The sequence below is a fragment of the Delphinapterus leucas genome, chromosome 1 (assembly GCF_059928025.1).
Source record: "Delphinapterus leucas isolate spDelLeu-1000000601 "Yukka" chromosome 1, BTC_Dleu_Yukka2, whole genome shotgun sequence".
Taxonomy (NCBI): Eukaryota; Metazoa; Chordata; class Mammalia; order Artiodactyla; family Monodontidae; genus Delphinapterus; species Delphinapterus leucas.
This window is the reverse complement of record NC_143129.1, coordinates 157,173,840-157,193,733: the sequence shown is the minus strand read 5'-3', so window position 1 is coordinate 157,193,733 and position 19,894 is coordinate 157,173,840. Positions and strand designations below refer to the sequence as shown.

Here is a 19,894-nt window from a genome sequence, read left to right as displayed (position 1 = left end):
CTTTATTATATATGTCATACTCAACACCCAAGGATACGTCCCCTAGTGAAGAGAAAATCACACAGCTTGTCCAAGACCAAATAAGAAGCTTCTATGTCTGAAATATGCACCAAATATTGATGACTTTCCCAATTTACCCAGTCAATATTTATTGACTATGTGCTGGTCCCTGGGCTAGGGATATACAGATGGCTAGGACTTGAACAATATTAATCTATATGGAGATAGATAAGCAAATACATTATAACAGAATGTAATATGTAGTTATTAAAGGTATGTTAAAGGTGGAGACAAATTCTGTCTAAATGAAATGAAAAGGCTTCACAGAGGAGGTGATTTTTGAAGCAAAATTTAGGGCACGCATCTTATTCCAGACAGAGAAGGAAGTTTAGGAAATTCTAATTAAGTAAAGGGAAGTAGAAAAGTATAATACTAAGTAGTAAAAGGGCTTGTGTGATGTTCTGTGGAAAATGATAAATGATTCAAGCATAGGAATACACATCAGGAAGCAGTGACTGAAACAGAAAACTAGGTTAGAATCAGATAAAGATCAACGAACATATTCTGCAGATTAGAGGTTTTCAAACCTTTTTTAAAAAACTATCTTCAGGGACTTCCCTGGTGGCGCAGTGGTTAAGAATCCGTCTGCCAATGCAGGGGACACGGGTTTGAGCCCTGATCTGGGAAGATCCCACATGCCACGGAGCAACTAAGCCCGTGCACCACAACTACTGAGCCTGCGCTCTAGAGCCCGCGAGCCACAACTACTGAAGCCCACGTGCCTAGAGCCCATGCTCCGCAACAAGAGAATCCACGCAATGAGAAGCCCGCGCACCGCAACTCATCGCAATTAGAGAAAGCCCGTGCACAGCAACGAAGACCCAACACAGCCAAAAAAAAAAAAACGAACTATCTTCAAACACATTTTTATGCAAAACATAACAATAGTTACTCCAGAGCTTATCTGGTAGGACAGTAAGGAAGCAGAGTTTATACATTCTGCCTCACCTTGAGACCCCCTCCCTGGTGTTCCTTCATAGAGATCTAAAGCAGTTTAGTACTCTATGTACAGTTCTCATCAGCAAATGGTTACCAGCTTGCAATAAGCACAGAAATTGAGAGTAATCACTTAGAAACTCTGTATTATAATTTAAAAGAATAGCTTTATATTGTTAAACCTAATAAAATGTTGTGGTTTATACTTAGATTTTTTTTAAATTTCAGGTTTCTAACAATTCATTTTTATTACATTTATAAGATTATTAGTCTAAAATGAATGAAAAATACTCCTCCTTCAACATGCATAGTTTAAGAAGCACTGCCCTAAAGGTTTCACAACAGACCAGATTTGTAATTTACAAAGTCAAAAAAATAACTAGTGGCTGTTTAAAAGGGGAAGACAAATTGGCAAATACAAAGGATAAATAATATGAAAAAATAGAAGATTTAAGATGATATAAGGATTACTTGTGTAAATGTTAAGCATCTGGCAAACAATGAATAAGGATTTTCAAGTTCATAGAAAAGGGACATTTCTTCAAGTCAAGTAAGGCTCGCATAAGTAGTAGATTTTTATAGAAAGACCTTAAGCCATCAATCTCCAGAGCTAAATTCATTAAGTCAACAAATTTTAATATTATTATGTATGTAACATTATTTACTGAAACACCTACTACATACTTGGTGCCAGGGATACAATGTTGAACATAGGACATGGTCCCTGCCATCATGACAGACATTACTCAGCCAAAAAAACATAAATAGATGCTTCATTTAAAACTATTATAAGTACTACAAAGGAAAGTCACATAGTATTATGAAATCACGTAACATAGAGATTAAGTAGATTCTGGGAGATAAAGGAAGGATTCCCTGAAGAAGTTACGTCTTAGTTGAAATCCAAAGAATGAGCAGAAAGTAACCAGGCAAAGAAGGGGAAAGAACATTCTAGGCAGAGAGAACAGGCATGTAAGGGGGATGGGGCATGAATAGCCCACAAAACAGAAAAAAAGCAAGTATGACTGATGCACAGAAAGCAAGGAGAAAAGTGACAAGAGGTCAAAAAGGTAGATTGGGCTAGTTCATTAAAAGTTCTATAAGCAACAAAACAGATGAATCTTGAGGACATTATGCTCAGTGAAATAAACCAGTCACAAAAGGAAAAATACTGTGTGATTCCACTCATTTGAGAAACTTGGAGTAGTCAAAATCAGAGACAGAAAGAACGGTGGGGCAGGGGCTGGAGAGAGGGAGGAATGGGGAGTTACTGTTTAATGGGTACAGAGTTTCAGTTTAGCAAGATGAAAAGAGGTTGTGGATATGGATGGTGCCGATGGTTGCACAACAATGTGAATGTACATAACGCCACTGAATTGTACACTTAAACACAGTTAAAACTGTAAATTTTATGTTATGTTAACCAGAGTCAGCTTCTATTGCTTCTATCCAAAGACCCTTATGAGACAGAAATTGGTACGTGGAAGAGGGGTGGTATAAATGAGTCCCTAAGATGTAGAATTGACTGGATCAAGGTTGGGAACAGCACAGTGCAGACCTCTATCTCATGCTGAGGTTGGCCATCCTTATGCAGTAGGAGACGGCTTATCAAACTGTGGTCTTCTACCAGGACTCGCCACTACCGAGGCACACTGCAAAAACAAGATGTGGTAGGGAAAACACAGGATGTATTGGCTATGCAGACAGACTTCAATCAGTTCCTATAAAAAACAAACTGCTTAATATGAAATAGGGGAGATATTAAAAATATTTATAACCTGTCAGATCATACCAGTGCATAATGGAGAGTATCAGTCTTGAGTTAAACTGGTCAATCTGAAAGTATTTGGAAGAAAATATCACTTTTGTTAAAAAAAAAAAAAAAAAAAAAAAAAGATTCCTTCTGCCTAGAGCCTGCACACGAGCCTTGCTGAGTTCGGAAACTACCCGGGGCTAAAATAAAAATGGTACAAACAAAGGCAGAAAGGTAGGACCTACAGCTATGAAAAAATAAGAGAGTTCCCTTGAATCCCCTAGGGTCCCCCCAAGCACCTCTGTTATGCATTCCTTGCCTGATAGAGCTAGGATACAATCCAGAAGGAAGGATCAGATTAATACCTTCCTTCCCTAGGCCCTGTTTCAAAATAAGTGAGGCAATAAATTCCTTTTTTTTCCCCCTTTGTCTGCAATCCATTTATGTTGGATTTCTGCCCTTTACAACCAAAAAGTGTTAATACACTACCAATATTTAAAAATGCACTGCTTTTTTCAAAAGGATCACCAGGGCACTACCCCAAATCTAAAGAAACGATCTCCAGGTCAGGGTATCTGTTATTTCTTAATAAGTGTTCCAGATGATCAGGCAAATTGGGGAAATACTAGCTTAGACTAAAGTTTAACACTCAACAAAAGTCTAGTTGTCTCCTCCTACACTGTATCAAACAATAGTTGTTATTTCCCAGTAACACAGAAGAAGGCTATTATAACAATATTTATTTAGAACATACTATAAGTCCACCACTGTACCAGAATCCACCATGGTATACTGGGGGCACTAAAAGTTTAAGGTGTTGCCTTGCCTTCCAGAATCTTGTGTTCTTTAATCTGTAGAAAAGACAAGACCTACAAATACATCGGGGGCTGCTGAACCTGTCCAATCAACAGAATGATCTAAGGATCTTTTCGGTAGATTAGAGGTGGCAGACATGGGATTTAAACCCCTATCCATCAGACAACAAAGCTATTTCCAAAACGTGTTCAGGGCAAAATACAGTTCCTTCTCAATGTAAGGTATAGGAGCACGCAAAGAAAAAATTAGGCATAATGAATACAGTCCATTAATTCAAATTTGGATATAACTAATATGTATTAAGCACTTATTATTTAAACATTTACTGTATTAAGCACCTAAATATAGCTTTTCACTAATAACTAATAATCAGAAACAAATTAGTAGATTGCCTGAACTGACATTTCTCTTTCAGATGATTAATTTAAATGCCATCATTAGGGAACTTAACATATTAAAAGAATAAAGAAGTCAATAAAAACATTACTTTTTACCAAATTCAACTAGCTGTTCTCAAGAAGGCAACTTTGACACCTAACTGTCAAGGTCAGCATAAAAAAATCTATTTTTTGTTAAGGCAGTTAATATAATTCAGCCAAAACAAGCAATCCTTGCTTATTCATTAAGTAAAGTTGCATTAATTAAGTGGAGGTGTTGTGGAAATAAGATCATTAAGAGTTGGGGAGTCTGGAGAGTAAGTTCTGGATCAATAAAGAAGCAAGAGAATTGCTAGCTCTACTGGTTATCTGTTAGTATTATTTTCTAAGCTTTCTATAGAGACAGGACATCTAAATTCATTAAATAATTATTTACAGAATATATCCTTTGAAGATAAATTTCTGTGAGTGGTTTCCTTTAAATGTAGGCACAACTATAACTGATGAGGAAGATACACTTAGTAAAAGAACTGTAAACTCTGATTAAGTGATTTCTCAAGAAGTTTTTTCTTAAAACTAAGTCCAGGACTTTTAAATTGATCTCACTCCAAGAATCACACTAATCTTATAAAGCATTTTTAGAAAAAATAACTATCCAACTCACACTCATATACAGTGATAATAGGTATTAGCACCTTTTTATAGTGTCACACAAACAGATCAAATAAAATAACATTCCTATGTGAACTGAATCATTTTTGCTTACAAGCCAGCGTGGTAGGTACTTAGCCACAATCCCTCCAAATAAGTGTTCTGTACTTTCAATTAACAAGCGATATTATGTAGTAAGAATTTTTTTTACATTTGTGTGAGTCCTTTCTGTTGACTAGCACTTGGCATATTTCTGTCATCTGTATGTATAAGACACTGAGATAGAAAAAATTTATATGGCACGCACCTAGCATACACATGTAGCACATGCATCAATCAATAGACTGCAGCTTGTTGGTCCCATCAAATGAGTCAACCAAACTGGGAACATTTTATGAAGAAATGTGTTTTAATTAAATTCCAAAGAAATAGCATATAAAATTATTTTAACTTTATTATTACTTCAAAAAATAAGCTTTTATTTTGGAACAATTTTAGATTTACAGGAAGCCTGCAAAGATAGTTCAGAGTCCCCGTATACTCTGCACAGTTTCCCCTATTATTAGCATCTTACATTAGCATGGTACATTCGTTATAATTAATGAACCAATACTGATACAATATTAACTGAAGTCCACACTTCATTTAGACTTTCTTAGTTTCCACTTAATATCCTTTTTCTGTTTCAGGATCCCATTACCCTTCCCAGGATAACACATTACATTCGTAGTCATGTCTTCTTAGGCTCTTTTTGGCTGACTTTCCTTGCCTGATGACCTTGATAGTTTTGAGGAATACTGTTCAGGTATTTTTCAGAATGTCCCTCAACTGGGATTTGTCTAATGTTTTTCTCACGATTAGACTAGAGTTATAGGTTTTGGGGAGGAAGACCACAGAGGTAAAGTTATAATAACTTTTTATCCCAACTATCACCTGGATAGTAAGCTTACTAAGGGAAGGAATCTTATCTTATTCTCATCTTTGTATCCTTAGTACATAGCTGGCAAATATCTGTTGGTTAAGGAGGCAGTGGATATACACCAAGGGTTGAGGGGGCACAGAAACTTTGCTATTTATTTATTTATTTAATTTTGTGGGCTGCATCGGGTCTTGGTTGCAGCACGTGGGATCTTCATTGCAGCATGTGCGATCTTTCGTTGTGGTGCATGGGTTTCTCTCTAGTTGCGGTGCATGGGCTCCAGAGTGTGTGGGCTCTGTAATTTGCAGCATGCGGGCTCAGCAGTTGTGGTGCACAGGCTTAGTTGCCCCGCGGAATGTGGGATCTTAGTTCCCCGACCAGGGATTGAACCCGCGTCCCCTGCATTGGAAGGCGGATTCTTAACCACTGGACCACCAGGGAAGTCCCTGCAATTTATTAAAATATGAGCACTAACCCTAACAAGGAAATTGTTCATAAGTTTGCTCAAACTAAAAATAAGAATGACTGATTCACTAAAGTGTTTCATTCTTCTATTCAGGGATCCTTCTAGTTTACCTATTGTGGTGGAACAGGATATATTCAGCTAAAAAACAAGTTAATTCTTACAGGTAAACCTTGCCTCTTGTACTGATGAAGCCTCAGAGATATATAACACTGCTTGTGGGAAGTATACATGGTAAAATGGAAAGATGCATTAGGGCTAAAGTCAGGGTGGTCTGGGTTTGAAACTGAGTCCTATCACTAATAAATTGTATAATGTTGGCCAGATATCTTTGAGTCTCAGTTACTTTACATATACAATGGAGCTAATAATATTTATATGAGGGTGGGTGAGATCAACACATGTTTGCATTTTGCAGTGTGTCTGACAGACACTTAAGTTTAATCCCTTTCTAAGTATGGTTTGTTACACAGAATAGGTATGCTTTAAACACATTCTGGAATAAGGCAGGATATACATAAACAAACAAACACAGATGATCATGGTTGTTACTTTTACACTGGATGAATAAACTGTGAAATGATTCATGTGCAAGTATGTTTTTAGGTAGTTAACACTTGCCTGATATACAGCAGCCACTCAAATGTTCGATGATTCTTCCATCAGATTTCTTGGACCCAGTGTCAAGAGAATCAATTCCAGTTTTCATGACCCTGGACAAACCATGTCCCTCCTTCAGGCGTCATTTTCTTCACTGAATAGTTGACCTAATAGTCACAGAGCTTGAGAGTTGCAAGAAATCTTAGAGATCACCTACTGTCACCCCCTTGCCTAAATCATAAAGCCTGTGAGTGGCAGACTAGGACTTGAATGGGGACTCCTAACCACCAAGCCTTAATTCTTTCCACATACCATGGTACTTATAAGGTCTCTTTCACCTTTTCGTGTATGAAATATTGTAAATTGAACTACTGATCTTTAGAATATCACCTAATTCTCAAAATCCACTAATCAACATAGCTTAAGTTCTATCTTTATTAAAACCAGAAGATACAGAAGAATAAACAAAATTTTCAGTATTAATCCTAGTTTTAGAGAAACTATGATATAGACAGCAGAGGATGAAAATCCTTTCAACTGTGTTGATATATCAAATACTTAAATAGAGAGAGGATCTATTCCAAATAGTCTCCCTGACTCCATCTTCTTCATTATTAAATGGAATTATAATCATTTGTCCACAGAACTGGTGGACTGAATCACTACTATTCTGAGATACCCACATCTCTATTATCTTGGTATCCCTTACTGTAACTGTGAGAGCACAATGATTTTTTTTTTTTAATCCAATGGTCTCTTTGTAGTATTCCTACTTTACCTCCATAGGGCCTTGCACACTGCTGACTATTCCTTTCTTTCTGAAACTTACCGCTGTTCCTTTGGCATTCAAAACACTGGTTTCTCCTGATTTTGCTTATAATGTAGTGATTCAGAGAATAGCTTACTGGCCAAGAGCAGAGACCCTGGACCTAGGTCGCTGGAGTTCAAATCCTGGTTCCACCATCTGCTAGTCCTGTGACCTTGGACAGGTTACTTAACTGTTATGTGCCTGTTTCCCCATCTGGGAGGATTACATGAGTTTACAGGTATAGAAAATGCATAGTAAATGCTATACAGATATTTGCTGTTTTTGTTCTCCTCCTTAGTCTCTTCCTCTGCTACATTTCTGTGACCTCCACATATTCCACCTGGGGGATTCCATCCATGCAAAGGGGTCTTTACTTCTGTCTACCTGGAAGGCCTTCTTCTCTTCATTCTATCTAGTGAATTCCTTCCTAACTTTAAGATCCAGTTTAAATGTCATTCTCTCTCTCTCTCTCTCTCTCTGAAGCTTTTCCAAAGACCATCTCTCTCCTTCTGCCTTGGTAGTCAATTGTTCCTGCCCTTGTGTTCCCATATTACTTTGAATATATTTCAATGAGAGCCCATGTTACATTAGATTGAATGACGTTGAGCCATTTGAAGTTGCCTATTTTAGACCATTTCAGACCTGTAGAAAACAGTTACATGATTCATCCTAATAACATCTCTTTATATTTCTGCTGCTCCTTCCCTCCCTGCATTAAACTCATAACAAAAACTACATGTTATTATTCTTTAAAAATACATATATAATACAATGTTTCAGATATATAAAGAATAATGAATGGACACCCATATATCTACAGCCTAGTTGAAAAAATATTTACCAATACAATTTAAGGCTCCTGCGTGCTCTTCCCAGCAGTATTACTGGTCTTCACTCCCCACCTTACCCTTCAGGGATCCCCACTATCCTTACTTTGATATTTATCATTACCATGCATTTATTTAAACATTTATTATGTAAGTATGCTTCCCTAAATAATACATGAATGTAGGGCTTTATACAATATAAATGTGTTCTGCCATCTGCTTTATTTTCTTAACCTTTTACTTGTGAGATTCACCCAAGTTACTATATAGATCTAGTTCATTCATTTTCATTATTGTACGGGATTCCATTAGGTAAATATACTACAATATTTTCTTTCTTTTATAAATAGACATTTGGACTAGTTTGAACTTTCTGTTATAAAAATGTTGCATAACTATTTATACATGCATAGGAGAGTTTCTAAATGGTATCTGCCTAGGAGTGGAACTGCTGGATTGTAGGTTATGTGTGTTTTAGTTTTAACAAATATTGCTAAATTTTTCTTCACTATGGTTGTGCAATTTCTATTTCCATCAACAGTGTCCAAGAGCTCCCTTAACTCTACATTCCCACCATTATTTGGTATTATCAGACTTCTTAATTTTTGCCAATCTAATAGGTATGAAATGACATCTCATGAGAACTTTAATTTTCCTACAGGAACTAATTACCAGCGAATGGCTAATAAACTTTTAGGTTGCCTCTTTTATATCTTCTCATTCTTCTATTGATTTGTCTTTTTCTAACCTATTTGTAGGAATCCCTAGTTAATACAGACAGTAATATTTAGCTGTTATATGTACCATAAATATATTCTTTAACTCTGTGGCCTATCTGTGCATTTTTAAAATTATGGCATTCACCTTGGTCACTGTACAGAGCTGGAAGACAGAGTGGTGGAAATCACTGCCATGGAACAGAATAAAGAAAAAAGAATGAAGAAATGAGGACAGTTTAAGAGACCTCTGGGACAACGTCAAATGCACCAACATTTGCACCAGCATTATAGGAGTCCCAGGAGGAGAAAAGGGAGAGAAAGGGCCTGATAAAATATTTGAAGTGATAACAGCTGAAAACTTCCCTAACATGGGAAAGGAAACAGTCACCCAGGTCCAGGAAGCACAGAGTCCCATACAGAATTAACCCAAGGAGGAACACTCTAAGACACATAGTAATCAAATAGCAAAAATTAAAGACAAGGAGAAAATATTAAAACCAACAAGAGAAAAGCAACAAATAACATACAAGGCAATCCTCATAAGATTATCAGCTGATTTTTCAGCAGAAACTCTGCGGTTCAGAAGGGAGTGGCAGAGTGTATTTAAAGTGATGAAAGGGAAAACCCTACAACCAAGAGTACTCTACTCAGCAAGGCTCTCATTCAGATTTGACAGAGAAATCAGAAGCTTTACAGACAAATAAAAGCTAAAAAATTTCAGCACCACCAAACCAGCATTACAACAAATACTAAAGGAACTTCTCTAAGCAGAAAAGGCCACAACTAGAAACAATAAAATTATGAAAATGGGAAAGCTCACCGGCAAAGGTAAACATACAGGATAGGTAGGAAGTTGTCCACACACAAATATGATATCAAAACCAGTAACTGTGACAGGAGGGGAGTAAAAATGCAGGATATTTGAAATGCATTTGAAATTAAGAGATCAGCAACTTAAAACAATCATGTATACATATAGACTGCTATATTAAAACCTCATGGTAACCACAAATGAAAAATCTGTAATAGATATACACACAAAAAAGAAAGGAATCCAAACACAACCCTAAAGATAGTCATCAAATCACAAGAGAAGAGAACAAAAGAGGAAAGGAAGAAAAAAAACCTAAAAAAACAAACTAAAACAATTAAGAAAATGGCAATAAGAACATACACATCTATAACTACCTTAGATGTAAACAGATTAAATGTTCCAACCAAAAGACATAGACTGGCCAAATGGATACAAAAACAAGACCCATATATATGCTGTCTACAAGAGAACCACTTCAGACCTAGGGACACATAACAGGCTCAAAGTGAGGGGGTGGAAAAAGATATTCCATGTAAATGGAAATCAAAAGAAAGCTGGAGTAGCAATACTCATATCAGACAAATAGAATTTAATATAAAGACTGCTACAAGAGACAAAGAAGAACACTACATAATGATCAACGGATCAATCCAAGAAGAAGGTATAACAATTGTAAATATATATGCACCCAACACAGGAGCACCTCAATATACTATATAAGCAAATGTTAACAGACATAAAAGGAAAGTTGACAGTAATACAATAACAGTGGGGGACTTTAACACTACACTTACATCAATGGACAGATCATCCAGACAGGAAATCAATAAGGAAACACAGGACTTAAATGACACATTAGACCAGGTGGACTTAATGGATATTTATAGAGCATTCCATCCAAAAGCAGCAGAATACAGATTCTTTTCAAGTGCACATGGAACATTCTCCAGAATAGATCACATGCTGGGCCACAAAGGAAGTCTCAGTAAATTTAAGAAAACTGAAATCATATCAAGCATCTTTTACAACTACAGCTCTATGAGATTAGAAATCAACTACAAGAAAAAAATGCAAAAAACACAAACACGTGGAGGCTAAACAATATGCTACTAAACAACCAATGGATCACTGAAGAAACCAAAGAAGAAATCAAAAAATACCTAGAGACACATGAAAATGAAAACACGACAATCCAAAGCCTATGGGACATGGCCAAAGCAGTTCTAACAGGGAAGTTTAGAGTGATGCAAGCTTACCTCAGGAAATAAGAAAATCTCAAATAAAGAACCTAACCTTACACCTAAAGCAACTAGAGAAAGAACAACAAAACCCAAAGTTAGTAGAAGGAAAGAAATCATAAAAATCAGAGCAGAAATAGATGAAATAGAGATGAAGAAAACAATAGAAAAGATCAATGAAACAAAAAGCTGGTTCTTTGAAATGATAAACAAAATTGATAAACCTTTAGCCAGACTCATCAAGAAAAACAGGGAGAGGGCCCAAACAATAAAATTAGGAATGAAAAAGGAGAAGTTACAAATGACACCACTGAAATACAAAGGACCATAAGAGACTACTACAGGAAACTATATGCCAATAAAATGGACAACCTAGAAGAAATGAACAAATTCTTAGAAAGATACAATCTCCTAAGACTGAACCAGTAAGAAATAGAAAATATGAACAGACCAGTTACAAGCATTGAAATTTAATCTGTGATTTAAAAACTCCCAAAAAACAAAAGTCCAGGACCAGATGGCTTCACAGGTGAATTCCATCTTTGTCACTGTACACAGCACAGTGTCTGTCAGTTAGCAGACATTAATAAATATTTGCTGAATGAATAAATGAAAAACTGAAAAAACACACATAAAGAAATTAGACAATGTTTTAAGCTCTTATTTTGGAATTGTGACCCTCTATGCCTATTAGGTTTGTTTTTTTTTTTTTTTTTTTTTGCGGTACGCGGGCCTCTCACTGCTGCGGCCCCTCCCGCCGCGGAGCATAGGCCCTGGACATGCAGGCCCTGCGGCCACGGCCCACGGGCCCAGCCGCTCCGTGGCACGCGGGATCCCCCCGGACCGGGGCACGAACTCGCGTCCCCCGCATCGTTAGGTGGACTCTCAACCACTGTGCCACCAGGGAAGCCTGCCTATTAGGTTTTATAAGCTTTTATATTTAAAGAAATAAATTTAATTTAGCTTGGAGACTTTCCGGCAGTCCCTTGAGATAACTGGAGATAAGACAGAGCACCAAAAAATCAGGACTGGAAGTCCAAAATTTTAAATCACCTAAGACAAACAGTTGTCTGCTCTCTTCTTAAATATCTCCAAGAACAAGTATGCTGGCTCTCATGTTTTCTATTATACTTTGCAGAACATAATGACTAAAACAGCCTCTAGTTCCACCATGTTTGAATGCCCCAGAGGAAAGTCTACAAAAGTGAGTGCAAAGCAATTCTACTAAATAAGAAAACACTTAGAAATGTGCCCATAATACATCAATGAGCAATAGACATAGTGATTAAAATGAATATACAATATGTATACGCTTCAATTTTAAAAGCTAACAATGGTAACAACTATAGTAAATCAGAGGGGAAAATAATGCATCAGCCTTTATATAATTTAAAATGGAAGGAAATTAATATATTACAACTTACAACAGAACCAGCAGGAGGTTCAGACAGCACAGAGTCTTAAAAAGGAAGTCATAGGAAGCAATGAGTCATTCTGGACAAAACACAGAATCTGTAGTAAGAAGACCTGGTTTTGAGTTGTCATTCTGACATTTACTAGCTATTTGGCATTGGGCACATCATTTAATCCACCTACACCTCAGTTCCTTATCAGTAAATAGAGTTTATAATGATCTGGCATCCTCTCTAACAGGGTTATTGTATGTTTCAAATTAAGTAGAAAAATGTGTGACATACTTCAATAACATGCAGTTGTAATCACCTATCCTTCTTCATCTTCCCATCTCCCCAATGGCAGCAATCTGTATAACTGTGATGTTTTTTCCAGCAGGGCTCAGTAGAGCTAGTATAGGCAAGGAGAGAGAGATTAGTTCGGAATTTTGCCCAGACAGGGACAGAAGGACAAAAGCGCAAGGGAATAAAAGATAATGATGAGAGAGTGAATGAAATAGCAAGAGACTAAGAAAATTAAGCTGGATAGGGAAGGAAGTGAAGACAGGCCTTGGTGGGGTCAAAGAAAAGATCTAGTAGATCCTCAAAGGTCAGGCAGAAGAAGAAATTTTGAACAAATCTGCATGTCTCCATTTATAATTTCACAGGTGGGCCATCTTTGCATGAGAACAAAGCTCATGGTGTGACTATGGGAGCTGATTAGCTAAAATGATGATCACTTCAGTTGAAGAGGTCAATGTGTTGAAGAAACGATCATCCATGTGAGTACTGAAGTCACTCAGGGTAAGGCCAAAAATTGAGATGGAAAGGAAGACTGTGTGTGCTAGGTCCTAAATGATAGAGAAGATCTATTATATAAGAAGACAAGAGTGGTATAGCCCTTGTGCCAGAGAGCACAGGGATTTTAAGAAGGCAGAGAAGCAGCGGTCTGGAAATGTATGAAATAGTGGTGCATAAAAAATTAGTCATCCTTATCTCTCTCCTTTTGCAAGGAGTGGTCTGGGAGAATGAGCTGCACCCATTCAGAAGGGCTAGATTAAGCGATCTTACTCTCCTGGCTTCCATTTAAGGCTAGAACACACATTAAAACATCCCATAAAATGGTTAACAGTGCAGAGAACAGGAGTTTCAGAGAACAAGTGGAAAGGTTTGAAAGGGAGCAAAAAAGCAGGATTGGGAGAGAGGAAGAGGAAGCCAAGTCAGCACAGGAATAACAGTACAGAAGAAAGACATATGATTGGAGGAGCTGGGACAAAGGTAACAGAGGATAAGACTTGCTGGGTTTATATGGCCAAAGGTTATCAAAATAATTAGTTCTAGCAGTTCCCTGACAGCTACGGAGTTAGCACTAAGGCCTTGACAATGGTTTGGTTAAATTCCCTCATTTACAGATTGCAGGGGGTGGGGGCAACATCTGAGTATCTAGTATGTACTTATTCACATTATGTAAAGTGTTAAGCCCTACACCCACACCTTTCCTCATTTTATAAATGAGGGAACTGAAGATCACAGAAGCAAAATGACCAGCCCTGGGTTGTATTATTAATATTCAGTGACACTGAGGACCCAGGCTTATTTTTCAAATCTAAATCAGTATGGCAGTATAAGAAAGAATTTGAAATGAGAACATCTTTAGTCACTTTCTACCAGTGAGATCTTGTATGTTTTTTTAACTCCACTAAGCCTATCTACCAAACAAGGTTATTGCAAAAGATTAAGCTACAACTACAAAATAAATCCTAGTAGTTATTTTTTTAACTGAAAGCTGGTCTACATAGGAACTTACTTTCAAATGTGAATTTACTTGGTTTATTTCAAACACAAATCCAAAGTGTCTAAATTAATGCCTATAGATTTTACAGATAGGAAACTGAGGTAGAAAGGGAGGAGGTACAATCTATGGCTCCCTCGTATATCTAGAATCAAGTCCAAACTCCAAAGTTTCAGGTCTTTAATACTATGGCCCCAGCCCACCTCTCTAGTGGGCTTACTGACTTACACAAATACAATACTTGACCTCTGGCAACTATCAATTTTTAAAAACATATCCTATAATTTCCCCATTTTGGAGCTCCACCTAAATTATTTAATCTATTTAAATTTGTTCTCCAAGGCTCAAATAAAATTCATCTTGAGTGTAAAGCCTAACCTTGTTCCAACTGTTGAGAAATGATGGCTCCATCCTCTGAACTCCTATATCACTTTGCTTTACCTCCCTTAGAGTACTTATTGCCTTACAATTTAGGTAAGCATGAAAAAATTTCATTTCTTCCATCAGAGCTTAAGTCCCTTAAAGGTAGTTGGAAGAGAATTAACATTTACTTTGCATCTCTGAAGTGCCAATTGCTTCTCTAGTGTGTATACACACACACACACACACACACACGTTATTTCATGTAACCTCTGTGACACCCCATGAAGTAGAAATCTATTTTTTACACATAAGGACACTGAAAGTCACAGAGGTTAAACAATTTGCTTACAGTCCTAAGGCTAGCAAGTGACATAGCCTAGATTTGAATCCATCTTTCTAACCCAAAGCCTAGGCTCTTGCCACTATACTCTTCCCAGAAACCATGAGTATATCCTCACTACTGATTGTTTCCTATCTATCCACTGACCATCAGGGAAAAAAAACCTCCATGGACTTCATCATTAAGTATCAGCAGAAAGGATTTGATATAGGATATCTGCCCTCCTACTTTCCAAGAGTTAGAACAGATTCTTCAGAGCCAACAGAATGACTAATATGAGACCTGAATAAAGATGAAGAGATCAGAATCCTGCTTCTAGGAAGGAAAAGTCAAAAACCATTACTTCTCCATTCTTGTGTTTAAAAATTCCTCCTCCTCTGAGGTTTCCACCACCTGGCTATATCACTCCTTACCCCTCCTCCTCATCTGTCATCTACCACCCTCCTGATTAATCCCCTATATTCACTGCACCTGGGTCACAATCCCTCTCTTCCCTGCATCCTAGCATCCTAAATCATTTCACTATCCATGCAGAAGACTCGTTCAATACAATAGCCTCGCAGTTCCTTGTCATACTCAGCTTCACCCGACCTTCACCTCTGCTGTACTTCAGCATCTCACACACAGAGACCCAGCTGTCACCTAGAAGAGCTCCACATCAGACAATTTAACTCTAATATTCCACTTTCTGACCACAACCTTTTTTTTCTATCTTACTTCTACATTTGCTCATTGACCTAACTCAAGAAATCACAGAACCTCTAAGTCCCAAACTGAAATCATTATCCAGTGTTTCCTGTCTCAGTTAATGTCACCATCATTCCCCTAGTCACCCAAACCAAAAACATGAGCATCACCCTGGACTCCTCACCCTCTGATCTACACACGCAATCAATCATAAAGCCTCACAGATTCTCTCAACTTCATCCCTCTCTCCTCATCCCTATAACCACATTTAAAAAATGTTATTTAAGCATATCTATAAAAACCTTTCAGTGATAAAAAAAAAGTCACCCATTGAATTCATTTCAAGATACTTATGCATACAGGGTCTACCATGACATGGCCTCGGACTGTATTTCTGGCCTCACAACTTACCGCTTACATCTTCATTGTTATTTCTTAGCAGTCGCAAACTGCTTGTGGTTCTCTAGGCAAGCCATTCCTTTTCTCACACTGATGCCTTTACTCAAGCTATTCTCTCTGTTTGAAGCACATTTTTCTCATCTTTGCCTGACTTACTTCTACGTACCATTTAAGACTTGGGTCAGGTGTCATGTCTTCCTCAAGCCTTCCCTCAAGTCCCGGACTAGTCTAAGCACCCTCCCCTTGATGCAACCACAGCATCACAGGCATAGCTCTCACCTTTTATTCTGAGATGACCTATTTCAGCATCTAATTTACCAACTTCACAAGGATTGGAAATGTATCTTATTCATCTCTGTCTACCCAGCTAAACATAGTACATAGCATAGTGCCTGACACATAATAGACACATTAAGTATAGAGTAAATGTTAGATGTTGAGTTTACATTTTCAGTGGGATATTCAAACCAGTGCTTTCTCACAGAGTGTTTTAGTATTTCCTACCATTAACTCCAAGTCCTTTGAAGGGAAGGAACCAGAGCTTTTCCTGAGTCTGCACAGTTCTGTAAAGAATGATGCTATACAAAGTTTTACCCAACAAACATAACAGAAATCAAAACTTGACGTGTGCTAGAAACTTCAAAACCACTGACCAAGTGAAAAAAATGAAGATATAAGAATAAAGATCTAATTCTGACCGCTGTGTTGTCTATGTTATAAAAACAGTGAAATTTTGCTTAGAATATAAACAGCGTCCTGGATACAAGAGCTTGGCGCTTTATCTACAAGGTCATGACATCTCTGCTAAGCTTAAAATATTACTAACCTGCAGGGTTGCTTAGGCAGGGGTTTAAGTTGTTGGTAAAGACACTACTTAAAAACTTAACCCCACAAACCAAGGCTCAGTGATAAAAAGGCAAGTAAAAAATAATGCTGGTATATGAGCAACAACAACAAAATGTTCTTTTCATAGTAATTTTGGGCCTTGTGTTGGCAGTTAGAAAGAGAGCAAAGAGTTCAATGTAATAAAGCATTTCCCTCTCCAACTAAATATTAAATTGCAGTCTGGCATCAAACTAGGGATGCCAGACTCAATTCTTTCCCAGTGTAAAAAATAATAAGCTCTTCTATTTGCATGGTGCATTCCAACCGATATACATTTGCTCATTTGATAAAGTGTTTATAGACATTTTAAAAAATGAGGGAAACCCCCAAATTTTCCACAAAATAATAACTCTTTTAGTTGGTTTAAACAAACAGTACTAGATTTTTTTTTTTTTTTTAAGCTCAAAACACGGCACAGAAGTGAGAAACGGAATAGAGTACTTTATATTTAAGCAGGTCAATCCTTGGGGCCGAAAGAGCTTCTTGCAGAAACTTAATAGGTTTTGGGTTTCCTTGGGAAGAGATCGGTTTCCCATCACTGGAGGAGATGTTCAGACTTGTCAAATTATTAGGGTAGAGTTTGGGATTTTCAAAGCTACTTTGGTATGGGATGAGGGAAAGGGACCCTGGATGACTTTTAAATTCCCTTCCAGTCTGGAGATGTTTTGGGGTTCACTTATCTCCAGGAAACCCCTTTTCATTCCTCCGGGGCTGGCCCACAGCTGTGCCCACGTGTCCAGCCCTCCTGGCCGCTGGCTCACCTCGGTGCCCAACGGCTCCCGCCCCCGTCGGAGGTTGGAAACCTGCTTTCCGCGCCCGTTTCCGGCGGCACACGTGAGTTGTCTCGGCGCAGCTCCAGCCGCCGGAGCCAGCCCGGAGGACCGCTGCTGACAGCTCCCCGCCCTTCGCACCCCCGACCCTCGGATGGGCCACGCTGTCCGCCGACCTCGGTCCTCGCCCGCCCCGAACCGGATCCGGCCGGCGAGGATCCACAGGCATCTCTCAGCTCTCCTGTCCGAGCCGACTGACAGCCCCTCCGACTCCCGGCCCTCGGCCCAAAGCCAACACTCTCGGGCCGACCCAGCCCCGCCGGCCAGGACAGAGAGACCGCCGTTCGGACCGCCCGCGATGCGGACCCTCCAGAGGTCCCCGTGTCCTTGAGTTTCCCTCGCGGGGCCCCCGGGGCGCCTCTACTGAGTCAGGGCCGCGGGCCGGACACTGGGCCCCGCTGGCCCGGCCGCGGAAGCAGAACGAGCCGCCGGAGCTCCGGGCCCAAGAACACGGCGGGGGACGGCCGCGCTCGGACCCCAGACAGGCCGACCGGCCGGGACACACAGACGGACAGTCGGGCCCGAGGGGCGGGGGCAGCGGCCGGGCCGGTCCTGGCGCCTCCTTCTCACCCGGGGCGGCCCCTGGCGGCCCAGCCCCTCAGGGCGCGGGCTTTCCGGGAGAGCGGAGGCGGCCGCCGAGGCGCTTACCTGCGGGCGCAGCGACGACGCGGAGCGGCTCACTCCCTGCCCGCCGCCATGTTTCCGCTGCGCAGCGAGCTAGGGAGGACGCGCGGAGGGGGCGGGCGGGGGCGGCTCCGGAGAGCAGCGGCTGCCGGCCGGCCGGCGGGCTGGCGCGCGGCTGGGGGCTCGACCGAGGCGGCGGCGGCGTTGGCTGAGGCGGGGGCGGGGCGCAGGCTTCCCGGCCCCGCCCCCCGGGCCTCAGGCCGCAGGGTGGCGAGCGCCTCGGCAGTTGGGCCCGCGCGGGGGGGGGCGGTGCCGGGAGGGCGCCGCCGTGCGGCCAGGCCGCGCTAGCCTCCGCTGCCTCCCGCCTCCTGCCTTCGACCCCGGGGCCCAGACCCGCGTCCCCACCGGCCCTATGCGCTGCTTCTCACGGGTGGGTAAACTGAGGTCTGGAGAGGGCTCGGGTACTTGGGTTCGAGTCCCGCTGTCGCCGCTCCGAGCCCGCGCGTGGGCGGGTGGGGGAGATGGCGGACCCAAGAGGCGTCAGGTCAGGTTGGCTGACGCGCGTCGCCGCCTCGGGCGAAGAGCGGCGCTCTGGGGCTCGAATCCCTGCCCTGCTAAGAGTGATGGATGACCTTGAGCGAGTTACCTTGTATTTCTACCCCAGGACCCTCACCTCTAACGGGATAGCATTCAATCCAGAGGGTTGGTGTGAGGATAAATAAGTTAATGCTTGTGAAGCCCACGGAACAGTGCTGGAGACCTAGTAAGTAAATGCGTAGGAAATAGAAGCTCCCGCGGTCCCTTCATTGGTTCGTCCATCCATTCAACAACTACTTACGCATTGAGCCCCTCCATGTGCCTGGAGACAGGCTCATCCTGGTAGTGAACACTCTTTGCTACACTCCTATGGTTAAACGCCGCGTCCACCTGGATCATCCCTATTTTAGCAGGGAGGAAACTGAAGCTCAGGGAGGTGAAGCTACTTGTCCAAGGTCACCCAGCCAGTAAATGAGTGGAGATTCATCTCCAACCTGACTTCAAAGCCTGTGCTCTGCCAGCAGGGAGTCATCAGCTGTTTGGATGGGTCAAAGGAGGCTCCCTGAGAGTTAAACACTTTCAGGTTGGCTCTTGAAAGAGTCTGCAAGGAGGAAGCTCATTTCAGGCAGCGGGACGGATGTGTGCAAGGGCATAAAGACATATGATAGCAGATGGCTGGTTGGTGTGACTGGCAGGGTGGGAGTATGAGAGACAGTGTGAATGTGGTGATGACGGTGCTGAAGCTAGACAGGGAAAGGAAGCCAGAACGTGGAAGGAGGTCTTTGTGTGCCTAGAATGACATTTACTGTCCTTGTATGTCTACCTTAGAATTTATTTTGTAGGCCAGTGGTTTTCATAGTATGGTTCTGGGACTCCTGGGTGTCCCTGAGATCCTTTCAGGGGTCAGAGAGCTCAAAATTATTTTCATAATAATGCTAAATGCGATTTGCTTTTTTTTACTCTGATGAGCATACAGTGAAGTTTTCCATAGACTATAGGACAAATGATATTTCAACGCATTAAATGCGGGTACAGATTTGAGAATCCAGCTGTCTTCTTTAAGCC

General features: G+C 40.5%; 1 protein-coding gene across 4 annotated transcripts in view; it reads right to left on the bottom strand.

Moving 5' to 3' along the window:
• Window positions 1–18,511, bottom strand: part of SCMH1 (Scm polycomb group protein homolog 1) — a 188,144-nt gene extending 169,633 nt beyond the window's left edge. For 2 of the 4 annotated variants that reach the window (XM_089895192.1, XM_089895178.1), the window contains exon 1: window positions 18,317–18,511. The gene's annotated coding sequence lies outside the window, so the exon portion shown is untranslated. The remainder of the gene's footprint in view (window positions 1–18,316) is intronic. The other 2 variants (XM_022575414.2, XM_022575415.3) reach the window with 2 other exon arrangements.
• Between the last annotated feature and the right edge of the window lie 1,383 nt (window positions 18,512–19,894).